The sequence below is a fragment of the Chiloscyllium punctatum genome, chromosome 48 (genome assembly GCF_047496795.1).
Source record: "Chiloscyllium punctatum isolate Juve2018m chromosome 48, sChiPun1.3, whole genome shotgun sequence".
Lineage (NCBI taxonomy): Eukaryota > Metazoa > Chordata > Chondrichthyes > Orectolobiformes > Hemiscylliidae > Chiloscyllium > Chiloscyllium punctatum.
The window spans coordinates 52,833,299-52,860,429 of NC_092786.1; the positions used below are offsets into that span (position 1 = coordinate 52,833,299).

A 27,131-nucleotide genomic window follows, 5' to 3' on the forward strand; every position below is an offset into this window, starting at 1 on the left:
ACGACAAGAGGGTGTGTGGGGGAGCAGACATGGAAGGAGCAGTCACAGGAAATCCTTTAACTCAATTGTTGGTTAAAATCCTCTCGTTACCAAAGGTCTGGAAATAGGATTCGGCTTGGAGGCCCAGTGAAGTGTATGTAATAAGATTAATTATTATAACTTCAGTTTTGCCATTCTGCACAAATAAATGCAGAAAAGTAAGAGGTTAATAATTAAAATATTTCCCCGCAATGACCCAGATGCTGAATTTGCAACAGTCTACTCGATGTCCCTAAGTACAACACGTCAGAAACTAACAGCGGCCAAGTGCCTCAGGTGTGTAGAAAATGCCCTAAACTTTTCAGCCATTGTTTCTTCCTGTTTTAAATGAGGGAGGCCTCTGCTGGGATACAGCCTCACTGGGGGATTCCCTACTGGGATACAATGCCACAGGAGGATTCTCTGCTGAGAAACAGCTCCACTGGGGAATTCTGTGCTGGGATACAGCCTCACAGTGGGATTCTGTGCTGGGATACAGCCCCTCAGGAGCATTCCCTGCTGACAAACAGCTCCACAGGGGGATTCCCTGTTGGGATACAGCCCCTCAGGAGGATTCTGTGCTGAGAAACAGTCCACAGGGGGATTCCCTGCTGGGAAACAGCCCCAAAGGGGGTATTCTGTACTGTGATACAGCCCCATGGGGATTCCCTGCTGAGATATAACACTACAGTGAGATTCTGTGCTGGGATACAGCCCCATAGGGAAATTTCTGTGCTGGGATACAGCACCATGGGGGAATTATGTGCTGGGATACAACACCACAGGGGGATTCTGTCCTGCAATACACCCCGACATGAGGATTCCCTGCTGGGATACAGCACCACGGGGGAATTCCCTGTGGGGTACAGCCCCTCAGGAGGATTACCTGCTGGGATACAGCCCCACAGGGGCCTTACCTGTTGGGATACAGCCCCTCAGAGGGCTTCTCTGCTGGGATACAGTTCCACGGGGGGATTCCCTGCTGGGATACAGCCCCACAGGGAGATTGTGTGTTGGGGTAATTCAGCAAGTAGGAGCCGCTGTTGCTTTCTTGCCTCATATCCTTTGTATGGTGCATCATGGACCTCAAGCAAAGTAGAAGGTAAAAGGCTTCCTCCGGAGTCTGCTCCCCAATAAATGTCCTCAACCACATGGGTATTATAAGAAATATGGCTGGCCTTAGTGCTCCTGATCTACAGAAGGAAGAATTAAACAAACTGTCCAACTCAGAATTGCTGGGTAGTTTCTCTTGCTGGAATGGACACAGCCTCACAGTGGGATTCTGTGTTGGGATACAGCCCCAGAGGAGCATTGGCTCCAGTGCTGTCCCTGCAGCTGAATTGCCATCCAAACATTGTGTAGCTCACAGATGAGAATCACTAATTGTGGCAATGTGGTGGAGCATGCACACCACACACACACACACAAACACACTCATACTGACTCTCACAAACATACACTGACACACACACAGACAGACACATACACACACACAATCGCAGACACACATGCAAATGTACATATGCACAGAAATACACCCAAACATGTGCACACATACACAGACGCGCACCTATACACTCAAACATACATGTGCACACACATACACAGACACCCACACATACACACACACACATGCACCTGTAAGCATGCGCACACACACACACCATGGTCAGTCCGTTTATGACATTGTGAGCATTTTAAAATTGTGTAATTTTGTTAGCTATTGAAAGAGTTAATTTTATTGCTGCCTGCTGAAGGCTGGGACTTTCTAAAAAACACAAGGTCATGTAGGCTCCATGTAACTGTGCCACAGGCAAGTCCCACAGGGGAACCTCTCTAATACCTCTGGCACATGACAAACTGACTACAACTTTTATCTAAAATGAACATTTATAATTGTGTATACAGTAAACATTCTTCCTCAATCATTGCTATTGCCCCAAAACATTTGGTTTGACACCTGGAATCATCAAACCTGCAGGTACTGGCCCCTCCTTCTGAACTCTCATTGTGTACTTCACGTTTTCAAAGTCATACTATCAACAAAGCTTATTATTCCTCAAACAGATTTCTCACAAGTTCCAAACTTCTCACACTGGTAGTGATTAGTAAATCAGTATCAACAATTCCTAATATCCCTGCTCATACTCTAGTTTCATTGCACTTCATATAAGAATTGCTGAGTAAAATCGGTTGTGGTTAGGCTACTTTTAATCACACCCATGACCTCATAGTCAAGTGATCCATCCTAAAATGACTTTGAACCCCCAAACAATCATTGCCTTTGATAAAGAGATTCCCCACTATCCTGAGTTCTGCTTTGTTGGTTGAAGATTGTGGGGGAGCAAAGTAATTATCTTCTGAGCAGTGATTCATTGGGGGAAACAGACCTCCAATTGGGCCATGATTTTGGGTGTGAGGTGCTAAGTTTTCTATTAATTTACTAAACTGTCTGACCATGACTGTTTCTGTCCCTACTCCATCCCACTGTGTTTTCACAACCAGAGGAAAGGAGTGAAGCCAGATAACCTGAGCTAAGTATGCAAGATCAAAGACTGCCTACACTAAGGATGTGCCTTAGCTACTGATTACTGAGGCAAGGTAATGCATTTTGATTTAATATTAGCCTTTTGAAAGCACATCAGTGCCTATAATACTTGCACCTGATTTTCTGTTCCACTGCCTTTTATTAATAAAGTAAAGAGTCGATAAAGTGTAGCACTGGAAAAGCATAGCAGCTCAGGCAGCATCCGAGGAGCAGGAGAGTCAAAGTTTCCAGCAGGACTTTTCATCAGGAATCCTGATGAAGGACTTATGCCTGATATGTCAACTCTCCTGTTCCTCGGATGCTGCCTGAGCTGCTGTGCTTTTCCAGTGCTACACTTTATTGACTCTGACTCTTGAGCATCTGCAGTCCTCACTATCTCCTCGTTAATAAAGTAAACATGATGGAATTAAGTTTAATGCAAAAGCACAAGATTTAACTTTTGCCAAACACTTGCTGTTACAAAATTTGTACAATTCACTCTTGCCCTTTTCTATTCAAACATTATTTGGCAGCAGTTACAAAGTGTGGCATCGAAACAGTGATGTTTTGGAAATGCATATCGATTTATATCATATAAAAGCATTTGGTGGAGTCTTCCCAGCCAGTGAAGATTGCAGGCATTGGTAGGAAAGTTGGGAAAATCACTTGAAATTGGTAATAAGGGGATTCTCAATGTCAACCCAACCAAATATTGAATGATGCAATGAGATTCTCAATAGTGAGTGATGAGGGGTCTATTTGTATCTGTTAGCAGGCATTAACATTTTCTAATTAGTTAATCTCGCAGTTTCCATTCTGCCTTTGGCTGGATAGAAACAGGATAGCAACAATCCCCAGCATGGAAGTCCAGGCAGGTACCTGTTGACCCCAGCTCACTGTTTGCTCCTCCGGCCCTCTATCTTGGACACCAGTAAATAATATTTCACAGTACACCCCACAGGCAGTGACCACATGTAACACAACTCTCTCCCAATATCTATCCACAGAAATTGGCGTCGGGATGTTCCAGCCTATCTGAACCCTCAAGCCACATTCCAGTAATGCAGTTCAGTACTTCAGGACTGAATTTTGGAATGCACAGGCACCTTTCATTGGAATGATGCGACCAAGACACTCTGCACGCAGTGACTGGCACCCAGCTCATGGGTTTGACCAGAATGCAAAAAGGGTTCATTACATGCTCCATTAGCACTCACTGATTTTATGCCAAATGCAATGTTCAAAGCATCTCTGCCTTGGTTTGCCTTGCCACTCAGCACAGACACAAAGCCAGGCAATTCGTCATGATTGTCAGCAGTTATCAGTCAAAGGGATGGACATGTTGGTTCATGACACTGTCTTCCCTCACCGTCACAGCTGCAAGATGTGCCAACAGCTTTTGCAGAAAAGAATATTGCAAGTAGTGCTTCAATTCAATGGCCATGTCTCAAAGTTAGATAGTAGTAATCCTCAATCAAGTCAAGGAGCCAGCCTTCAGTCAGGGCATCCGGGCACAGAGAGTCAAGGGCATTGTCTGCTGTCAGTCCGGGACTTGGACATAGTCAGTTGGTCACATGTGACAGTCAGGGTCAGAGGGCGCCTCTCACTCCAGTCTGGAGAGTAGATCATGGCCACTCCTACAGGTGCAGTCATACCAGTCTAGGGATTTCCATTAAGTCATTTACAGACCAGTCAGAGTTCCAATCGCACATCAGTTGGGACTATGCATCCAAGTTCATCAGAGGGTGGGCCAGGGTCAGTCATGGGAGTCAGATTAATAAATACCGAGGAGGGACCTGGTATTGGAGGGGAGGGGGGGGTCACTGTTTTGGAAGGGAAATGGGTGACCTCAGACGTGGGAATTGGAGGCAGCACACTGGCATGCAGAGGGGCAGTATTTGTGAAGGGGGAGCTCAGCAAATAAGCAGGAGAAATGACAGACCATGGGATCACTGCAGGAGGGGTATCATCTCTGGCTTCACCTGGGGGACTGTGCAACATGATGGGTGGCTTTACCAAACTGCAGGGCCAGGGCTTGGGGTAATGTTGAGAGGTGAACTCAAAGAGGTCCATGGGAATGTCTGGTAGACTTGACAGGGAGTGTGAGGAAGGAAAGAACTCGGAGGTACTGGTGGGTCCCCTTCATTATCAGCTGAGCTGCACCTCACTGATCCAAGCATCTACATTTCCTTCAATACTCATGTGACTTGTAAACGCGTACACAGCCCGCGTGAGCAGAGTAAGTGTTTTCTTTCTGACTGAGTATGCGAACTCAACTTGTGAGTGACCTGTGGCCTACTGCATTAATAAGGCACTTTCATGGTACAGGTCAAAGTCATCTATAATCATGCAGCGTCCAACTGTGTGGGATACAAACCCTGGTCACGATAAGCTTCACTATGTCATCGGTCATTGCAGATTGAAGACAGTTATCTCTGTGAAGCAGAGGTAATCCCAGGTGACCGAAAAATAACATCTGCAGGCCACAGTTCACAAAGACAACACAAGGTTGCAAATACATAAGCTGATTTCCTCTCAACTTCCAGATGAGATGTGAAAGGTCAAATCCAGTTCCCCGTTCAGCTTGATGTAAAAGATCCCCCTTTTGAATAAGAGCTCAAGAGTTCACCCCAGTGTCCTGAGCAATATTTCTCAACCAGCGATGCCAATAATAAATTACCCCATCACCATCATCTCACTCCTGGGACATCCTTACTCTGTCTGAATTACACTGCAGTGTTTCCTACATTACAACAGGCCTTTAAAGGTGTTGGGGAAAAAATGCTTTCGGACACATTGGTGATTGTGAAAGGAATTACATAAGCACAAGACTTTGGTTTTATCTTTGAAATGAAAGGACACCCCAGCTTGGAGTTATGGGAAGGTCAGTTGGTCACTGTCATTCCTCCAGACCGCTCTAATGGCATGTTGAAGTGTCAGGTTTGGGTCAGGCCATTCCAAGGGTCATGATTAAAGAACTGCCTCTAGGGCTAGCTCCTGGGGAATGTGCACGTGTCGAGCATAGGTGATCTCAGCAATAGGACTCACTGTGACAACCACAGTCATATGACTGGGCAGTTTGCATTGTTTTGGAGTCACATGTCAAAAGGGGCTGGGGAGAGGCTAACATCCCAGGTCCCCTGACAAATCCTCGCTATCTCCCCGTAGGGACAGGATAGTGCTGAAGGGAAACTTCAAATCAGCTTCCAATCAAAATAACCTGCAAAGCAGCACAATACTGGTCTGATTTATGCAACCAAAATGATCTAATTTTTCAGTGTTCTTATTATGTGAGAGCGGAGTGAATACAAAATGTCTGTATGGAGTAGTGTAATTATCATTAGTATTGGCTTACTGACAGAATTAATGTACCAGTACAGTAACATGACGGTGATCTAAACAATTGCTTTTGCAATGACACAAAAAAAACAATTAAACGCCACACCGCACTACATTAAAGGGATGGATCCTGCATTCAGTTCCAATATTAGAACACATTCAAGTAATTTGAATAGATAGCTGCAGTTCAGAGCTAGCATGAGGACAGTCTCAGCAAGAGAATATCTTCCAAGGCTGGAAGTTCCATGGCACCTATTTCACAGGGAGGCAATGGTCCCAATTCCTGGCTGAAAATCCAGGAGTGGGGAGGGCGGTGTGCAGGATAGGTGGAAGGTGCTGACTCTGCTACCATAGGATTGGAAATCTGTGACCTGATTTATTATCTGCCAGACTGTTAAGCATCTCAGGTTGTGGCTTGCCACCCTCTGTGGTTGAACGCTACCATACTTTCAGATACCACACCGCCAACCTCTGATGTACCTGGTTTCAGGATTTCACTGTCCACCACATCACTATTCTCTTGGAGTCTGGAGTCTGTCTAATGAATGGACCACTGGTGAGTCTAAACAGAAGAGACACTTGTCTTGGGTAACAAGGTATTTCTTGTATGATAGCAATAAGTACTGTTGACATTCACTTGCAAAACGTACTTACTAAGGACTGTCAGGGGCAGTATAGAACGTGCCTGCTCCATTCAGGTACTTGTGCAGAACTCAACCCTCTCCAACCGATGACTGTATGATGCTATCAGAATGGGTGGAGCTCAATGTAACATGAACACGACCTCTTTCAGAACCGTTACCTTGTACAACAAATGCCCCTTCTCAGTCAATCAGATGACCAATAGCACCCCAACGGGGGGGGGGGGGGGGGGAAACGATGGCCATTGTTGGGACTGCAGTCAGATCATGAAAAGGAGCAGAGTGGAGTGCAGATTGTGAGGTCAGTTGGTCAGTTTCACCAGGGTCTCTCAGGCAGATCCCAGTGGGGAGGTCTGTGCCAAGGTCCTGACCACAGTTTTTGGAGGAGTGAAGAGTGGAAAAAAAGCAAGGATAGCAATTAACACGGGTGGAGACTTCCCTTTGGATTGGGGTCTTTGAAAAGGAGGGGCTCCACCTTAATCCACAGTCTCACCTTGGCTAGTGATGCAAATCCCTGTGGCAATGGGACAAGACCTTTCAGTCAAAACCGACACAGAAATTCCTGGAGAAACTCAGCAGATCCGGCAGAGTTAATGTATTCTGTCCAGTAACCCTTCATCAGAATGTCCCTTACATGTTTCCGTCTGTCCTACATGTAGCATTGAGATGCTTTTTCTCCTCGCTGTCTCTATATCCACTGGAAATCAATCCAATCAGAAAAGTAGAGGAAGTTTTGGACTGAAGCAGAGTGAGTTGGAATCCATAACAGCAGGTTGGTGGAGCACGGGGGTGAAGTTACATGTGAAACAAAAACCTGGCAGGATCAGGAGCCAGGCTCTAGATGCATGGAACATGTATAAGAAAAGAATACCAGATTATCCTGTAAAACGTGAGAACTAACAAATGATGCTGACAGGAATTGCACAATTCAGGGGAGAGGCAACCTGTCTCTACATCAGGCTAAAAAAGTGTTAAAAGGAATGTTAACTAGGAAGTGAAAGGCTTTTCATGGACTGTTGAGAATGTGAATTCTACTTTCATTCAACCCTGGACTCTCCTTGACATCTTTTGCCTCACTATTGTTGGCCATGTTTTCTTGTTATTGAGACAATAGGTGAGGTACAGGATTGGACAATTAGGGGATGGAAAGGAAAGCTCACTGTAGAGGGGGTCAGATGTACTAAATCAGCTCTTTCTCTGCACCTTCTCTGTAGTTGTAACCCTAGATTCTGCATTCCATTTGATTACCCTGATGTATTTATGTAAGGTATCATTTGTCTGGTTAGCACACCAAACAATACTTTTCACTGTATCTCGGATACTTTTCACTGTATATCAAATCAAAATCAAATCATATTTCCTTTCATTCAGGGTGGCATGATGGCTCAGTGGGCAGCATTGCTGCCTCACAGCACCAGGGACCCAGGTTCAATTCCAGCCTCGGGCGACTGTGTGGAGTTTGCACATTCCCACTGTGTCTGCGTGAGTTTCTCCTAGGTGCTTTGGTTTCCTCCCACTGTCTAAAGATGTGCAGGTAGGGGGATTGGCCGTGCTAAATTGCTCATAGTATTCAGGGATGTGTAGACTAGGTGCATTTGCCATAGGAAATGCAGGATGATAGGATGGGTCTGGATGGAATGCTATTTGGAGGGTTATTGTGGATTTGATAGGCTAAATGGCCTGCTTGCACACAGTAGGGATTCTAAGATTCTTCAATGCAAGTTAATATTGGCAGATTCAATCTACTGGCACATGTAGAACATTGGTGGAGATTAGTATTCAAAGAAGAATGGCACAATTAGAATCATACAATCCCTAGAGTGCAGAAAGTAGCTACTCAGCCCATCGAGTCTGCACCAACTCTCTGAGGAGCATTCCACCTCAACCTGTAACCCTATATTTCCCATGGCTAACCCACCTAGTCTGCACATCCCTAGACCCTATAGGCAATTTAGCATGGCCAATCCACCTATTCTGCACATCTTTGGACTGTGGGAAGAAACTAGAGCACCCAGAGGAAACCCACAAAGACATGGAGAGGATGTGCAAACTCCACATGGAGAAACACCCAAGAATTAAACTCAGATCCCTGCCGTTGTGAGGCAGCATTGCTAACCACTGTGCATCTGTGCCAAGTGGTTACCCAAAGAAGACAACTCATGAGGATCTAATAGTTTAGATACAAGATTCCTAAAGGAACCTCGGGCCAAAGCAGCATGGGATCTGAATATTCCAAAACCTGGGATAGGAAAATGGTCCCAGACTACTTGTGGGTTATGTTATGTGTTTCGCCTCTTCAAAATAACAGAGGTTGAAGACAATAAGTTGGAGGCCAGCTAATCATACCTCAGTATATAGCAGAGGCTCAAACATGTGATGAATTTATTACTGTTTGCAGGATGTTGAATTAATGAGGGCCACTCAGTACAATTTTCATCCTTGTTCACATTTCTTCTACTTAGAGTCATAGAGTCATAAAGCTGTACAGCAAGGAACCAGACCCTTTTGTTCAACTTGACCAGATATCCTAAATTACTCTAGTCTTATCTGCCAACATTTGGCTTATATCTCTCTAAAATCTTTCTATTCACATACCAACTTTTGTTACTTCTTTCATTTTTTTCTACACTACAAAGAGATGTCTTTATGTCTTGCACTGGATTTGTAATTATTAGCAGTCGAGATTCTATTTGAATCTTGCATCATTTCTTCCAAACACAGAAATATATTTATCATACATACTCTTGTAAAAGTTGAACTTTTTAGTCTATTTTTAAGGTTAAAATTTTTGGTGTCAACTATTACATGGATACTACTTTTGAGGGGCTGAAATTCATGCTAATGGTTTTCACCTATGCTGTTTTTTTCTCCTGTGTGGTTTACAGTTCGATTCTCCAGTGTGTTGAGAGTAACAGGCATTTCGTCCATGTTTCCAATGCACGATACCTTGTAGCTTTCCTTCTGCCAATTTCTGATTCCAAACTGGCAAAACTGTAATATCCTATCTTCAAGTTCAGCAGGCAGCTTTTGTGCAATCTTAGTTCTCTGCCAAAATATTAAATAATGCTTTCTCGTGAACCGTGTACACCATCCAGCAGTTGCCTTCAGATCCAAAATTCCATCCTTCTTTGATTCGTTTCGTGGATGGATTCCGATGGCTTCACGACTAACACATTTTCCATTTTGGTGATTTTCAAGTACCCACTCAGCAAGCTTTTTCTCCAGTTGTGGCCTTTACCTCAGTTGGCACACTTTCATTTTAGCATTGTCTGAAGTTGGTTCGTTATCTTTCTCCAGTCTCTCACAAGTTTCTCTGAAACACAAAATTCTCTTGCTGCTACACACTGATTTGTCTTCTCTGTAACTTCAAACACTTACAATTTAATCGCTGCTGTACATTTTTTGTTTTCTTCTGGAGGGCATTTTTATGCAAAATGATGAAGAAATTTCAGAACCTCAATTAGGGGCAGCATGGTGGCTCAGTGGTTAGCACTGCTGCCTCACAGTGCCAGGGACCCGGGTTCAATTCCCGCCTTGAGCAACGGTCTGTGTGGAGTTTGCATATTCTCCCCGTATCTGCGTGGGTTTCCTCCGGGTGCTCCAGTTTCCTCCCACAGTCACAAAGATGTGCAGGTTAGGTGAGTTGGCCCTGCTAAATTGCCCATAGTGTTAGGTGCATTAGTCAGAGGGAAATGGGACTGTGGGTTACTCTTCGGAGGGTCGGTGTGGACTTGTTGGGCCAAAGGCCTGTTTCCACACTGTAGTTAAATTAAAATAAACCAAACTAATCTAGGTATATGACTGTCTTCCGCGGGTGCTACAGGGGACCGAACTCAGCTGAGCTGCACACAGAGGGAGGTTGTCACCTGACTCTGACATGTATCTTAAACTTGCGCAAATCGATTCACAAATTGATGTGAATTGTACATCAAAACACATAAAGCATGAAAATAAAATTCATTTCCTCATCATAACATTTATGTACAGGATAATACCTTGACTCTCAAATGTTGATCTGTTAGCTGTGAAGAACTTTTATATGAGATATATGGAAATTCTTCTGGTGTAAAATAGGAGTTGACTTTTACATAAAATCAACTTTTACTCTAGTATATACGGTATATACAGAAATCAGATGGGACATTTATTTAAAGTAATGCACCTACTCAATAGCGAATCTTTTATCTCCCTCCCTCTGCAGAGTCAAGCACTGGTTTAGTTTTGGAGGCATCAGTTCCCCTGTGGACTGAGCTGGACAGTGTGTATTAACACATTGCAAGGTGGCTATAGGTCAACCTGATTGTGCCTTTGCCTGGCTTCAGGATCCATACATTTTTAGCAGGAGAGCAACCAAGAGAGGGGACTAGCTGACATTTCACTTCCTCAGTTCTGGCAGCAAACTGTTATCCTGGATGTTTGGGGACACATATAAACTATCCACAAGACTCAGTGAGTAAAAGTGACAATAAAGGCTATTCTATTTTAAAGGCTATTCCAACGAGATTTATACAGGCTGGCATGCCCTAATCACAACATCTTTGCCTCTGCTGTTCACGCTTTTATTTTAATGTATGTCAGCCACTAAAATACATTGCACGAAACATCATTCTGCAAACATGAAACTAAGATTGTGAGAATTTTCAGAGCTGTCAAAGAGCTGGCGACTTAAAAGAAATGACAAGGAAGAAATAAAATAACAGCCTGAACTTTGAAGGCTTGGGTGAGTCCGAATGCTTGGAATTCCATTCTGCTATAGAAATTAAAAGAAATGTGAGATAGAATTGGAATTTATTTTCCACTCTCAATTCAAAGCTATGAAATAGCTGCAGAATGGAATGAATCACTGAATAAATAATAGTATCAACCCATTATCAGTGCTGAGCAAAGAGTTCTACCTGAACATCGTCTTTCCCATCTATCCGCTCCACCCCCCTCTCTGACCTATCACCTTCCCCCCACCTTCATCTACCCATCGCATTCCCGGCTACCTTGCCCCCCCCCCCCCTCATTTACCTCTCAGCCCCCTGGCCCATAAGCCTCATTCCTGATGAAACGTCGATTCTCCTGCTCCTCAGATGCTGCCTGACCAGCTGTGCTTTTCCAGCAACACACTCTTCAACTCTGACTTCCAGCATCTGCAGTCCTCACTTTCTCCAAAGAGTTATACAAGTTCTGTTGCACCTTAGATCTCAATGAGGCATTGGAAAATCAGATGGGTTATTTTGAAAACTCTGTAGATGTACTTTTCAAAAGTTAATTATGAAGAGTATCTATGATGTGGAGGAGTTGGTGTTGGACTGGGGTGGACAAAGTCAGAAGTCTCTCAACACCCAGATTCGAGTCCAGCAGGTTTATTTGAAATCACAAGCTTTCGGAGCGCTGCCCCTTTGTCGGGTGAACAGGTGTCTAAAGTGGACAAATTGTTTGGTAGCTGTTAAAATGATGCAGAAGGAGAGCATCAAGTGAATGTGAAACATCAGGTAGGCACTCATGCTTCGGGCCACATCATGAACATCACAAACCTTTGCAAGGTAGCTCAAGATGGGAACCCAAGACTGAAACCCTCAAAGGTAAGGTTGAGGCTGTATGATGGTACAACGTTCATCCCATGGGAATAAATTATACCAGGAATTTCTGGAAAAGCTCAGCAGGTCGAGCAGCATCTGTGGAGAAAAATCAAAGTTAATGTTCAGGTCCAGTGACCCTTCCTCAGCAGTAAGATTGTTTAGACTCTGATGGCTAATTAGGCAAGAATCTTTCTCGATAGTTCATGAATCCAGAAGGATCACCGGCCCTGAAACATTAAGACTGATTTCTCTCCATAGATATTGCCAGACCTGCTGAGCTTTTCCAACAACTTCTGTTTTTGTCTCTGATTTCCAGCATCCGCAGCTCTATTGGTTTTTAAATTTTACCAGGAGCCTCACACAATGGGAACCATAAAGACCTGCAGTTCTACAGCTACTAAGCCACTGACTGTCATACAAATCCTGGAAGATTATAAAGATGCTCTAATAAGGTCTTGAATGTCTTCCTGGTAAACATCATCTCAAGTGGATAGATGTGTGAAACCACCCCAGCATCCTCCATGAGGGATTGCAGCTACCCCTAAGTCAAGCCTGAATGATGAGATAGAGCAACCAACACCCCCAATAGTGCATGTGATCTTAAAAACTGGGATAGAAGATCAGGCAAGGGAAGAAGACCGAGATATTGCCTTAGAGGAACTGTCAGCTGACACCAAGCAAGTGAAATCGGAAGATCACAAAACAGCAGATGACAAAGTGTGATAAGGGCAACCAGAGATGGCCAATAAATGCTGGCCCAGTCAGCAGTGCCCACGTCCCATGGGTAAACCAAAAAAAGAAAAAAGAATGGTACAAGGAGAAAATGCAATTCCAGGTGCTTGACGTTAAACCTCTAGGTCATGTAAAAGTGACTTTGTTGGGATTTTGACAAGGTGAGAGATTTGGCAGAGATACAACAAGCAACAGGTGTGAAAGCAGTGCAATGACTCATTGGATTCATGAACTATCAAGAAAAATCCTTGACTAATTTGTCATCAGAATCTGAATAATCTCACTGCTGAGGATGTACAGTGGCTTTGGGGCACACAACAGGAGGTAACTTTTACTCAAATCAGAAAACTAGCAATAATTCCTCGAACTAATAACTAGCTGGACACACTCTGAAAGTCATCAATCCAGCAGAGACATTGAATCTGAAAGACAAATATCTCCCTTGGATCAAACTCTCACCAGGGGAATGATACTTTTCAGGAAAAGACCATTATGATACGAACAAGCAGACACCATAGAAACTGACAATAACTTGCATATCATTAAAAAGTCTGAGCACCGTAGACGCAATGGATGAAATGTATGTGCAGAGACTGATGAAAGTGAGACAGACTAGAATTACCACAGTTTTGTTCATGAATAATAACTTTTCTTTGTTGATCATGTAACTTGGAAGTACAAATCAAATGCCATGCAATTTTAAAAAATGAATTTGGGATTGTTTGGAGAAACATATTTGTACATTATGTACATGTAGGCACGCCTTGTCTCTTAGCCTCTACCTCTGCTGTAAGTGCTTTCATTTATATTTTGTGGCGACCATTACAACACATTGTGTGAAACACTGGATGAGCTTTAGATAACTCAACACAGGGCCCCAGGAGATCAAACCTAGTTCTTTTCTGACTGAGTTCTGCAGTTAGCAGTGAGCAGTACTTTTTGCCAATTCAGCCACTGGGGAAAGTCCAATGGAACATTTGAGGTGCCACAACATACATTTAATAACTTTTATTGGTGTTCAATAAAAAAAATCACTCTATTTTAATGGGCCTTGGTAGCACTAAATAACGTGCGCGGTGTCAGGGTGATAGCCTCTGAGGAAGTTGCAATTTCTGTCAGCTTCGCATAATTTAACAGTTGAGCAACAATTGCTTAAAGACAGAACAGGAGATGGGCAATTATTGATGTGAGTGATCAAGGCTGTTGCAGCTTAATTAATTTTGCGGCTTCTTCCAGTTTATGTCCTACTTACAGGATTTCAATTAAACCTTCAATAAAAAGCAATAAATCAATTAAAAGCAATCAACTTGATAAGACATTAGTGTTTATTATTATGGTTTTGAAATATTTCATGCAATGAGTGTATGGTACTGTAACATTGTGCAGCAATGAAGGGCTTTGGGTTTAATGACTGGAAATTTTGATTCTATACATTAAGTACGCCTTATGGAAAGTTAATTTTAAAAATGATCATACAACAGTGAGGGCCGAAGGGCCTGTACTGTGCTGCACTGTTCTATATTCTATGAAACTTTCCTCTCATCCAATCTCAAGTTCCTCTGATGATTTGGCCAGTAACTAGAGTACACTACTGTATTTAGTTCTGCTCATCAGACTTTAGGAAGGATATGAGGTGTCCTTAACGGATTACAGAGGGGATTTGCTAAGATGTTTTAAGGACGGGACATTTTAGGGAAAGGTTAGGCTGGAAAAGTTAGGGGTTTCTCATTGCAACACAGAATATTGAGTGGAGAGTTGGTAGAGATATATAAGATTAAGAATGGTTCTGGTCTCATTGAAACATGTAGGATTCTTAAGGGGCTTGGCAGGTTCAATGCTGAGAGGTTGTTTCCCCTCAAAGGAGAGTCTAGGACCTGAATAAAAGGAAGCCAATTTAAGACTGAGATGAGGAGGAATTTCTTCTCTCAAAGGATTGAGAGTCTTTGGAACTTCTTGTCACAGAGAGGTGTGGGGTAGAGACCTTGTGTATATTTAAGGCTGAGAGAGATAGATTCTTGATCAGTCGGGGAATCAAGGGTTATGGGGAAAATACAGGAAAGTGGATGTGAGGAATTTTGGTTCAGCCGTGATCCTATTGAATGGCAGAGCAGGCTCAAGGGGCAGGTGGAGAAATGGTAAACAGCCTACTTCTGTTCTGAAAGGTCTTAGATAAGATGTGGCGATACCGGTGTTGGGCTGGGTTGGCCAAAGTTAAAAATCATATAACACCAGGTTATATTCCAGCAGGATTATTTGGAAGTACAAGCGTTCAGAGCGCTGCTCCTTTGTCAGGTAGCTACCGAAAGCTTGTACTTTCAAACAAACCTGTTGGAACATAACCTGGTGCTGTGTGAGTCGTAGATAAAGTAGGCAAAGAAAAGTTGTTTGCGATTATCTCAATGAACAAGAATGAGGATGTTTTAAAGTTTAAGGAAAGGGTTGGGGTAAATTTTGACACATTGGGAGGTAATGACTTGGATCCCTGTGCTTACAAGAATGTGATGATGACGAAGAATGAAGACTTCCTCTCCTCAATTTGTATCATTACATCAATTAGTAATCAGGTTTTATTTTCTGAACCTCTACTGAAGTTTTCTATCACTTTCTTTCGAATTCCTTCTTCTGTGCTTTGAGTTCAGTGTGTTAAACACTATAATTGACTGATCCTTTTTCTAATATTTTCCAGACAGCAATGATTACAAAGCATGTAAAAACAACAGGCTGGGAGTCCCAGGTTAATGATAGCTGGAACATCCTGACGAGATGCTTTCCACAACAAACCCCTCTGCACTCCGCCCCCATCGCAAGTACAGTTACCTTGCAAACACAAATCCCTTTGCCCCCTTTTCTGTCCAATTCCCAGGACAAAGCCTAGGACAAGTTGGAGGAAAAGACTCTGAAAAATTCTTCCCTTGTACCCATCCACACAGACAGAAAAATATGTAAACCAAACAGTTGGACTTGGAAATGAATGTACTGGGTGAACTGGAGCACTTTTCGGAGGTGTACGAAACAAGGGGATGCAGAATATGTCATTCACAAGGTTTACTGGGTTCTCCTGCTAGGCAGTGAGAATGAGTTCAGAAGATTACATGAGACTGGATTATGTTCCATGGTAATCTGCTCATTGAAGTCTAGGAAGCCTGTGTTCAAGGCCCACCTGCTCCAGAGGTGTGTGTCATCACATCTTGAACAGATTGCTTGGGAATATCTAGAATGAAAGAAAATCTTTTTAGTACGTGCCTTCCATGACCTCAGCTTGACCCAAAGCACTTTTCAGTCAAGAGTTTTCAAAGGGATTGTTCAATGAGTCCATTCCTCACTGATATGTAGATGGCTCCTGCTCCTGAATCCAAGATATCATTCTCTGGATATGAACATAACAGGCAAGGCCAGCATTTATTGACCATCCATAACTGAGAGGTGTTGAATGCCCAATATATTGGCATAGACCAGGGCCTGGGCTAATGGGGGGGGTTCCTGTGCTCAGGTTAGAGGTAGTGCAAGGACCATGTGCTAACATCCTCCTACATCTCACATACTACAACACTAGTATGATTAAAAAGAGAGAGGTAAATCACAAGGTAGTGATTAGATGCTGATAAGTGTTAAAATCTTGTAGGTTGTATTTCTTGTTGAGTTACAAACCATTGCAATCATCTCGATACCATTGTAACAGTGTTTTAAAGGCGAGCATTTTTCATGGGTGCTTTTTATTGCATTGCTGCTGGTGCTATTATGTTTGAATTTTTAACTGCAATATAATTGAGCTGTTAGATCTGCGCTGAGTTTTACTGTATTATAAATTCCTGCAGCAAACCAAAACCTGCAGACTCCTTTTGCAAACATCTTGAGCCTGAAAATACTGACATTGAATTGATTGACCTTGATACAGAACTGGGTTGGACTCCAAACATTTATGAACAGCAAGACTATAAACTGCTCATTAAGTATGAAGTGACAGCAATGTGAAAGGACATTAACATGTTTGTCTTCTTATAAAACTGCTGCTCATCAAAATGAGCAAAAAGCAGCATTGAGAACACCAACAGCTTGAATCATGTATGATCCTGAGGACACTTGACAGGGAGGATGCTGCAAATATGTTTTCCCTTGTGGGAGAAAACTAGAGCTGGGGGACATAGCTTTAAGATAAGAGTCTCCCATTTAAAACGGAGATGAGAATTTTTCACTCTCAAGAGGATTGAGAGTTTGTGGATTTCTCTTCCACAGACTGCAGTGGAGACAGGGTCATCGAATATTTGTAAGGCAGAGTTTGACAGTTTCTTGATGAAGGTGGAGTTAAACTGTGTCGGGAATAGGCAGGAATGTGCATTTGAGGTCACAATCAGATTAGGCGTGATGTTATTGAATGGTGCAGTAGGCATAAGAGTCTGAATGGTATTCTTCTTGTACATTTGTACTATTCATATAGTGCCCTTAACGCAATAAGAGCCCAGGATGCTTCACAGGGATGTCATAAAGCAAAATATGATAAAATATTTAACTTAATTTAACTTAATTTAGTTCCTCTGTTCTAGGAGGTAGCTCACCATCACCTTCTCAAGGACATGAAAGGCCGAAGGGTGTCTTCTGTACTGTGTGACTTTATAACACTTGTAGCTGGGCAACAAGTCCTGACCTTGCTAGTGATGCCCCCATCCCATAAAGAATAACAAAGAAGACATAAGGTCAAATGATCTACAGCTTAGCCGCTTTTTAAGGAAGGTTCTATTGGAGGAAAGTAAAGGAGAGGATGGTCTCAGATTACAGTCTGATATTGATTGGATGGTAAATTGAGCAGAGCAATGGCAGGTGGCATTTAATCCTGATAAAAGGGATGATACAATCTGTCAACTATGTAGGTTCTTGATTAAGCAAGTGATCAAGGGTTACAGGGAGAAGGCAGGAAGATGAAGTTGAGAAACATCGATCGAATGGCAGAGTGGACTTGATGGGCCGAATGGATGATATCTGCTCTTATATCTTATGGTCTCATGGGCAGTGTAGATATTCAAAAAGACATTGATAAGTTGGTGGAGTGCACTGTTAGGTGGCTGATGAAGTTTAATATGGTGAAATGTGAGGACATACATATTAATATAAGCAACTTGGAGAGACTGTATAAAATATATGGTACTATTCTAAAGGGTGTGTGAGTGCAGAGTGACCTGGGTGTAAAGTACATAAGCCATTAATGGTGATAGGACAAGTAGAGAGAGTTATTAATAATGTATGCAGCATTCTAGGCTACATTAATAGAGGCATAAAGTGCAAAAGCAGAATGATTATGTTGAATTCAGGTGGCTCAGTGGTTAGCACTGCTGCCTCACAGCGCTAGGGACCCAGGTTCAATTCCAGCCTCAGGCGACTATGTGGAGTTTGCACATTCCCCCCGTGTCTGTATGGGTTTTCTCCCACTATCCAAAGATGTGCAGGTCAGGTGAATTGGCCATGAGTAATTGCCATAGTGTTAGGTGCATTAGTCAGAGGGAAATGGGTCTGGGTGGGTTACTCTTTGGAGGGTCGGTGTGGACTTGTTGGCCCGAAGGGCCTGTTTTCACACTGTAGGGGAATCTAATCTAATTCATATAGGGCACTAGACCTCAGTGGAGTATTGTGTATAGGTTTGGGTGACATTTTAGGAAGAATGTGAATACATTAAAGAGAGTGTACAAGCGGTTTACAAGAATAGTATGCTCTGAAGAAGGGTCACTCAACCTGAACATTAACTCTGATCTCTTTCCACAGATGCTGCCAGATTTGCTGAGATTTTCCAGCAATTTCTGTTTCTGTTTCAGATTTCCAGCATCCATGGTTCTTTCGGTCTTTACAAGAATATTTCCAACACTGGGAAACCTCTGTTATGAGGATAACCTGGTGGAATTGGGACTGTATTCCTTGGAAAGGAGAGGCTGAGGGGAGTTTTGAGAGAATTCCTTTCAATCATGAGGGGTCTGGACAAAGTGGATAGGGAGAGACTGTTCCTTTTCATAAAAGAATTTGAGTTTTTTTTTCAAATGAAGCAATGCAAGGTGAGAAAAGAAACATTTTGATGGAGTAAGTGGTCTGGATTTGGGATGCACTGCCTGGAAGAGGTAGAGGCTGGTCCAACTGAGGCATTCAAGAGGGCATGGGGTGGCATTGAAATAAGAACCATGTGCAAGCTTGTTATGGGGAAAAGGCAGGAGTTAGGTACTGAGTTGAAATGTTCAGAGGCGGTACAAACATGATGGGCCATATGGTCTCTGCAACTGAGGCTGGTATCCCATCACCAAGTCATCCTTTAGTTACAAGGGCACAGTACATGACCTGCCAGCTCAGAGCCAGTCCCTAGAGTAAGGGGACTCTCCGATTCATTTGAATCTCCCATTCATTTTTCCCTGGAGATTCTCATCTCCTGATTCTCTTGTTTCTTCCCCCCTACACTACTGACATACAGCAGTTACTTTTCCCAGCACCCGTGTGGTGTGTGTGGAAGTGCAGGAGTCAGTAAAAACACCACGTGCAAGATAGTTTTTATCAATATGTCCACCAACAGGAAAAACACCCATGTGGCCAGTGAGCCAGTAACAAGCAAAGCCTCAGAATGAGCAATGCTTATGTAATCTCCTGTTTCTTTTTTTTTTAAAGAAGATTCTAACCTTCTGTTTTTTTTCATATAAACCCCACTTATTGATTCCCCAGCACCCATGTCGTGCGTGTGCAGGTATAGGACACAGTGAAGAGAGCAGAAGTCTTTATTTGTACTCCATCATCACGAAGGAAGGAAACATTCGAGTGGCCAGTGACAATCAGTGCCCTTCTCAACAAAGGGTATTGCTGAGTGATCAAAGAAGTGAAGGAGACGGCAGGGATCAAATCGGTTCGGAGTATCTCCTGTTTCTATGTTTTTTCCTTTCTTTTTCTTTTTATTTGGAGACTCTCTGAATGTCCTGTTTATTTTTTTTATTTTTTATTATCAAGAGGGAAGCAATGAATGCAATCACATACAGACAGCACTCCTGTTTTTTTTAATGTTGTGTGTGTGCAGGTGTGAGACACAGTGAAAAACAACAAGTGCATAAAACTTTATTCATTTTCCTCCACCAGGAAGAAAAGAAGCACTTGAGTGGCCAGTGACAAGCGATGCCCTTCACATCAAAGGGCAGTGCTGCGTGATCAAAAAAATGAAAGGGGAGGGCAGGGATCAAATCAATATAGAGTATCTCCTGTTTCTTTTTTTTTCATAAAAAAAAATGTTTTTTTCTTTTTTTGTTGGTGGACACCGCGTGCTCCTTTTCTTTTTTTTTCTTTTTTATCTTTTTTTTAAAATAACTCCCATCTCCAGTTTATATATGTTTTTCCTGTTTTTATTTAACCCCCACACTACTGCCTAACTGTGGTAGTGCTTATTTTTTTTCCCCAGCACCCATGGTGTGTGCGTGTGTAGATGTGAGACAGAGTGAGAAACACAGGGTGCACGAATCTTCATTCAATTTCCACCACCAGGAAGATATGAAAAACACCTGAGTGGCCAGTGACAAGCACTGCCCTTCAAATCACAGGGCAATGCCGTGTGATCAAAACAGTGAAGGGGAGGGTAGGGACTAAATCAAAATAGAGTTGGACGGGGAAATAATGCACTCCACTCCCTGCATCTCCTGTTTCTTTTTTTTTGTGTGTGCAGGTGTGAGACACAGTGAAAGACACAAAGTGTACGAATCTTTATTCAATTTCCACCACCAGGAAGATATGAGAAACACCCGAGTGGCCAGTGACAAGCACTGCCCTCCACATCAAAAGGGCAATGCTGTGTGATCAAAAACAGTGAAGGGGAGGGTAGTGGCTAAATCAAAATAGAGTTGGACGGGGAAATAATGCACTCCACTCCCTGCATCTCCTGTTTCTTTTTTTTTTTTTTAACCCCCACACTACCGCCTAAGTGTGGTAGTGCTTATTTTTTTCCCCAGCACCCATGGTGTGTGTGTGCAGGTGTGAGACACAGTGAAAGACACAAAGTGCACAAATCTTTATTCAATTTCCACCACCAGGAAGATATGAAAAACACCCGAGTGGCCAGTGACAAGCACTGCCCTCCACATCAAAAGGGCAATGCTGTGTGATCAAAAACAGTGAAGGGGAGGGTAGTGGCTAAATCAAAATAGAGTTGGACGGGGAAATAATGCACTCCACTCCCTGCATCTCCTGTTTCTTTTTTTTTTTTTTTTTTTTTTTTTTTTTTTTTTTTTCAAAAACCCCCACACTACCGCCTAAGTGCGGTAGTGCTTATTTTTTTTCCCCAGCACCCATGGTGTGTGTGTGCAGGTGTGAGACACAGTGAAAGACACAAAGTGCACAAATCTTTATTCAATTTCCACCACCAGGAAGATATGAAAACACCCGAGTGGCCAGTGACAAGCACTGCCCTTCAAACCACAGGGCAATGCTGTGTGATCAAAAACAGTGAAGGGGAGGGTAGTGGCTAAATCAAAATAGAGTTGGACGGGGAAATAATGCACTCCACTCCCTGCATCTCCTGTTTCTATCTGTCAGCCAGGGCTCCCTGATTGGCCCAGGTTAACAACCTCAGTCAAGGATCGCATAATCAATGAGGTGCATCTGGTTCTGGTTCCAGTCAGTACAGTCTCCTTCTGCACTGAAACAATTCAGTGAATCAGTGAACTATGACCATAGGACAAGGGAAAACCCCTTTAAACTTGTGGAAGCCAAACTTCGATATGAGGCAGCTAATCACACGACCTGGAATGTAATCTTGGAAGGGGAGTGGAGATTTAAAAAAACTGGGAGTCACATCAGAGATAGGTGGATGCTGTGATCAGAGAGATGACGAGAATCAGTTTTCCTCTTTTGAATGCCTTGTGAATTCCTTGCATACTTCACACATCACGGGGAGTTCAGAACTGTCTGCAAGGCAGCTGTTTGTCCTACATAGAGCAGGAGCCCTGTGAAAGATGGATGCTGGTTCCACATGACAGTACTTGGGTCAGGCAACCATCCATCACAAATAGCATATTTGTTGAATAGCTTCTCTGCACATACATCAATATCCTGCATTAGAAAGTGCTACTTACATCCACCCGTCTCTGATGCACAGGGTGATCTAGATTATAAGACAAGCCCAGAATCAAATATCACCATGTCTCAAAGACAAAAAGTATATAGATTGATTCAGAGAGAGCCATTGAGGAGCAGCATCAAAACGTACAATAGAGAAGGAGGCCATTAAGCCTACTGTGCCTGTGCTAGCTCTTTAAAAAGAGCTGTCCATTTTGTCCTACTCAATTGTACTTCCCTCATAGCTCTCCATAGCTGCCTTTAAGGAGAGCAAATCTCAGTTTTGCTTTCTGAATCGACCTGTTCAGGCAGGTTATGACATACCTCCATGGTCAACAGATTCCAAGGTGGGATTGAACTTGCACCCTCTTTCCCAGAGGTAGGAAACTACCACCACAGCAAAGACTCCGAAATCCCAGCTTCTTTCGAGTCTCAATAAAACGGAAAAGCTTCACCTGATTATAATACAAGTAAATTTCCTCCACACCTTCTCCAATACTTTGACAGACTTTCCGAGGTGATGTGATTAGAATTCAAAACTTTAGCTGAGGTCTGGTACATAAAACATATCCATTGTCTTGCTTTTTTATTTGTTCATTTGTGGGATGTGGGCATCGTTGGCTGGGCCAGCATTTTACTGCCTGTCCCTAGTTGCCCTTGAGAAGGTGGAGATTAGCTGTTTTCTGGAACTGCTACAGTCTACCTGCTGTGGTTTGACCCACAATGTTACTGGGGAGGGAATTCCAGGATTTTGACCAGTGACAATGAAGGAACGGTAATATATTTCCAAGTCGAGATGGTAAGTGGCTTCTTGGAGGGGAACCCGAAAGTGGTAGTGTTCCCATGTATCTGCTACCTTTGTCCTTCTAAATGGAAGTGGTTGTGGGTTTGGAAGGTGCTGTCTGAGGATCTTGGGTGAATTTTATTTGATAGATAATCAAATATCTCAGATGCTGGATATATTATTATAAAAGGTGGATCCAGTGCTCAGGGCAAGGCTCTTAAAGTCTGCAAAACTATATGTTGCCAATTACATCCACAGCAAGACAGAGGAAATGTTTTTCTGACTTAAGGAATTGCAGAAGTCAAACTTAAAGATCTGCAAGCTCTTAAGATTTTGAAAAAATTATTCATGCAATGTGGGTGTCACTGTCTGCACCTGAACTATTGCCCATCCCTAATTACCCTTGAATTGAACTTTGAATTGATTGGCCATTTCAGAGGGCAGTTAAGGGTCAACCATATTGCTGTAGCTATGGAGTCATGTGTAGGCCAGACCAGCTAAGGATGGCACAGTTTCTTTTCCAAAGGATATTGGTGAACCAAATGGGTTTTACAATAATTGAAAGTGGTCACCTTTAAATTAGCAGTTAAAAATCACACAACACCAGCTTATAGTCCAATAGGTTTATTTGGAAGCACTAGTTTTCGGAGTGCTGCTCCTTCATCAGACAACCACCTGATGAAAGGGCAGTGCTCCGAAAGCTAGCGCTTCCAAATAAACCTGTTGGACTGTAAGCTGGTGTTGTGTGATTTTTAACTTTGTCCACCTCAGTCCAACACCGGCATCTCCAAATTTAAACTGGGAGGTGAGTGACTGACTGCAGGATTCCTAACCTCTGACCTGCTTTTGTAATCACTGTATTTTTGTGGCCAGTTAAGTTCAGTTTCTGATCAATATAACCTACTCCAGGCTGCTGATACAGGGGTAGAGAATAAGAAAACAAGAGGGAGGAAGAAAATGGGATAGTAAAATAAGCACTAAATTGGATAAAGGTAGAGAAAAGGCGAGAAAGGCAAAGAATGAGATAGTGCAGGGAATTTGTTAAAGACGCAATGAGAGCAGAAGGAAATTATAACAAAGGTTAGTGACTGGAATAATGGTATGAAATGAAGAAGTAGAAATACAGGTTATTTGACATTTTAGAAATTCATGGTGAATCTGCCCAGAAGCAGAATCATTCTGGCAAGACGAGTTATCTCTCAGCTGAGGGAGCCAACACTGAGATAACGAGTTGAGCTGAGCTAACACTGCTGCTGCTAAGCATATTCTTGTTGGCCAGAGATAATATTGGAAAGGTTTTACTCGATTCCTCTGGTGCTTCAATGATGGTAGAATAGTTGCTGGAACATAATGAATTTCCAGATAGAATTCTCTCCACTGAGTATAAAGATCAGAATTAAAAGATTTATGAATTAATGAGGCCATTGAGAATAATATTTCTTTCTGCAGGTCGCACCCAGTTCCCAACACCAGTATTCATATTTGTGATCTGTTTCTTTTCTACTGTCACTCCCCACCCCTCTTTCTTCCCAATGTATCATTCCCACCGAGGGGAGCAGCGTTTGACATCGAGGCCAAGTTGCTTCTAACCATCAAACATTGGACACACTCTTGGTCATTGTAACCAATCGAGTGTTACCTTCAGCAGAATCCTCGCCTGGCGATCAAAATGTTGCTCGCATAGTCCACAACAAAACAACATAACCTCAGAATCTGAGTTCCTCCTTTCAGAGTGATGTCAGGAAGAACTTCTTCACACAAATGGTAATGGAAATCTAGAACTTGGTCAAGTGAAGGGCTAGGAGTTAACTGAAAGACCCAGAGCTTGTTAAATCCAGGATAGTTCTGACACCCCTATCACTTCCAAATACCATGCTGACATCAATCAGAAGAGCCAGCAAGCACTTCAGGAATTTAAAAATCCAGAGCTGAGGTGGATAGATTTCTGTCGGATAAAAGGTGTTAAGAACTCATTGAATGAGGGACATCACGTGGAGTTAAGATGCAAGTCACCCATGATCTAATGGAATGGCAGAGAAGCTGAATGGCCTCCTTCTGTTCCTAGGCTCCAAGTTACTTCCACTTTCAGCATTGTGTCTGCCATTGGAGACAACATTGTTGTTAAATATTGGTGCGGGGAAGGGGGGAGACATAGCCAGTGGGCCAAGAGGCAATTACTGTGTCTGTGGAACTTGCCAGACTGCCTCTCTGAGAGTGTCTCTCAGAGGATAGGATACTGTGATGGCATCTTTGTGTCTTCCCCCAGAATTATATTTGAGGTTTGTCACAAAGCCAACTGGATGCACTGAACTCCCAGTTCTAACAGTGTGTCAGAGGACCCAGGAAGAAGGTGGGCTCTGACTGCCAATGGAGCTGGTGGGTAAGAAAGTGCTTACATTGTTATGTATTCCTCACGATCCCAGAAGGTTGCAGAGTATAACTGCATATTTTTAAAGTGTAATTGTTCTAACATGACTTCAACCCAGGAAAGCAGCTAACGATATGAAACATGCATGTCGTCAAGGACACTGTTACAACTGAACCTCATAGAGGTCATGGGGAAACTTAAGCTGCTCTTATATTGACCTCATTAGTCTGTCTAGCTTCCCAACATGCACCCAACATGGGATCAACCCTTGACTAAAGATTCATTGAGGCAAGAGGGAAGTGAGACCATTTCATTTCAAATTAAAGTTGGATTTTGCTGCAATTAATTGCAGCTTGTTTCTTGTTTACCCCTCAAATCGTCTTCGCCCCTTTCCTGAGGTTCTCCCAAATCCTAATGGATGACCACTGACCATAGGCAAAAGTGAGGACTGCAGATGCTGGAAACCAGAGTTTAGATTAGAGTGATGCTGGAAAAGCACAGCAGGTCAGGCAGCATCCTAGGAGCAGGAAAATCTAATCTAAACCCTGACCACTGACCATGTCATGAGCAAAGAAAAGCAACTCCTGTGTTGGTATCAAAGCTGGGCATGGGTAAACCATGCTCTCTGCTCCCTACCAAAACAGCTGTGGAAACATCAGGAGGGGACCCAAGGGAATGGGGCCTGTTTTGACATCCTCAGATTGAACAACAACAATTGGTACAGTGATTGGCACAATGTCAGCTGCTTACCGTTTCTGTGCCAGTTTTTAATGATGTAGTAGATCAATCACATTTTTAAACTTGCACAGCAGAATGCCACTTTCTCATGCATTGACCTTTAATGGACCAAATGGCAAGTTTGAGCTAGTGATATGGGCCTGCAGCATTAAATGTGGTCAAAGGTGCTTTGTAAACTGGTATTTGCTTATTAAACCTGGTAGTTCTGACACTCCTATCACTTAAAATTACCATAACAACATCAATCAGAGGAGCCAGCAAGCACATCAGGAATTTAAATCATTTTCTCCCCCATGGCACATATCTCAAATCTTCTTACTCAGCACCAACTTTCATTATCAGGATTTACATTATTGGGGCAAAGCAAAGATGCACACTTTGAAAGGTCATAGCAACTCTGTTCCTTATTTGTCTTTATTCTTTTCTCTTCTTCTTCTAAGGTGGAAGAATGCCTGTCCACTGTCTCATCTCAGGGACATCTCATCCTCCATTGGTTTGACAGAGATTCCCTCTCTTGCAGTGCCAATGCTAAAGGATTAGTTAGGAGCAGAGTGCGGAGGCAAACCAGGTGGTGCATATCGCAGGGAGTGGATCACCATGAGCAGGTTGTACAGTGGGCAGCAAGGCAAGTGCCAAGGCCAGAGCCCACTAAGAGTTGGGGTGAGGAAGGGAGAGTTTTCACCCAGCATCCTAAAACCGATTATCAGTGTCATTATCATCTTGCTGTTTGTGGTAGCTGCTGTGTGCAAATTAACTGTCATATTCCTCACTGTCTCTAAATGTACCCCATTGGTTGTAATGCACTTTGAGTTGTCCTAAGTTTCTGAATTGTGCTATATGAATGCAGATCTCTCAGTATCAGCTTTCAGAATTATAGCATTTTCAATTTGATTTATCACTGTTACGCATTCCGAGGTACAGTGAAAAGTGTTGTCTTATGTGTTTTACACTCGAGAGTGTGGTGCTGAAAAAGCACAGCAGGTCAGGCAGCATCCGAGGAGCAGGAGGTTTGATGTTTCGGGCAAAAGCTCTTCATCAGAAAGGAAAGATTCTTTCGACTCTAATCTCCAGCATCTGCAGTCCTCACTTTCACCTCATGTGCTTTACAGGCAGATCATACTACACAAGTGCATCAGGGTAACAGAAGAGAGTGCAGGATGCAGTGTTACAGCTTATTATGTAGTAGTTAAGTACTAATTAAGCCTTCAGTGGCAGAACTATAATGGACATTGATCCTGCCTCACATCCTGTTGACTTTGTGACTAAAGTACAAATGGGCTGGCAGGTATGAAATCTCGTCGGTTTGAGATCCCAAGGCAGCCCAGCTGTAAGGGACAATGTGTGAGTAGATCTCATTGAA

The 27,131-nt window shown here is 43.0% G+C and overlaps 1 long non-coding RNA gene across 2 annotated transcripts; it reads left to right on the plus strand.

Annotated features, from left to right (window-relative positions):
• The first annotated feature begins 28 nt into the window (after positions 1-28).
• Positions 29-14,098, plus strand: LOC140469174 (uncharacterized). Of its 2 annotated transcripts, XR_011956002.1 has the most exons (4): positions 29-133; positions 240-315; positions 2,524-2,619; positions 12,444-14,098. It is a non-coding gene; the product is annotated as an uncharacterized lncRNA (long non-coding RNA). The 2 variants fall into 2 exon arrangements; XR_011956001.1 differs by having other exon boundaries at positions 42-315.
• Positions 14,099-27,131: the final 13,033 nt, after the last annotated feature.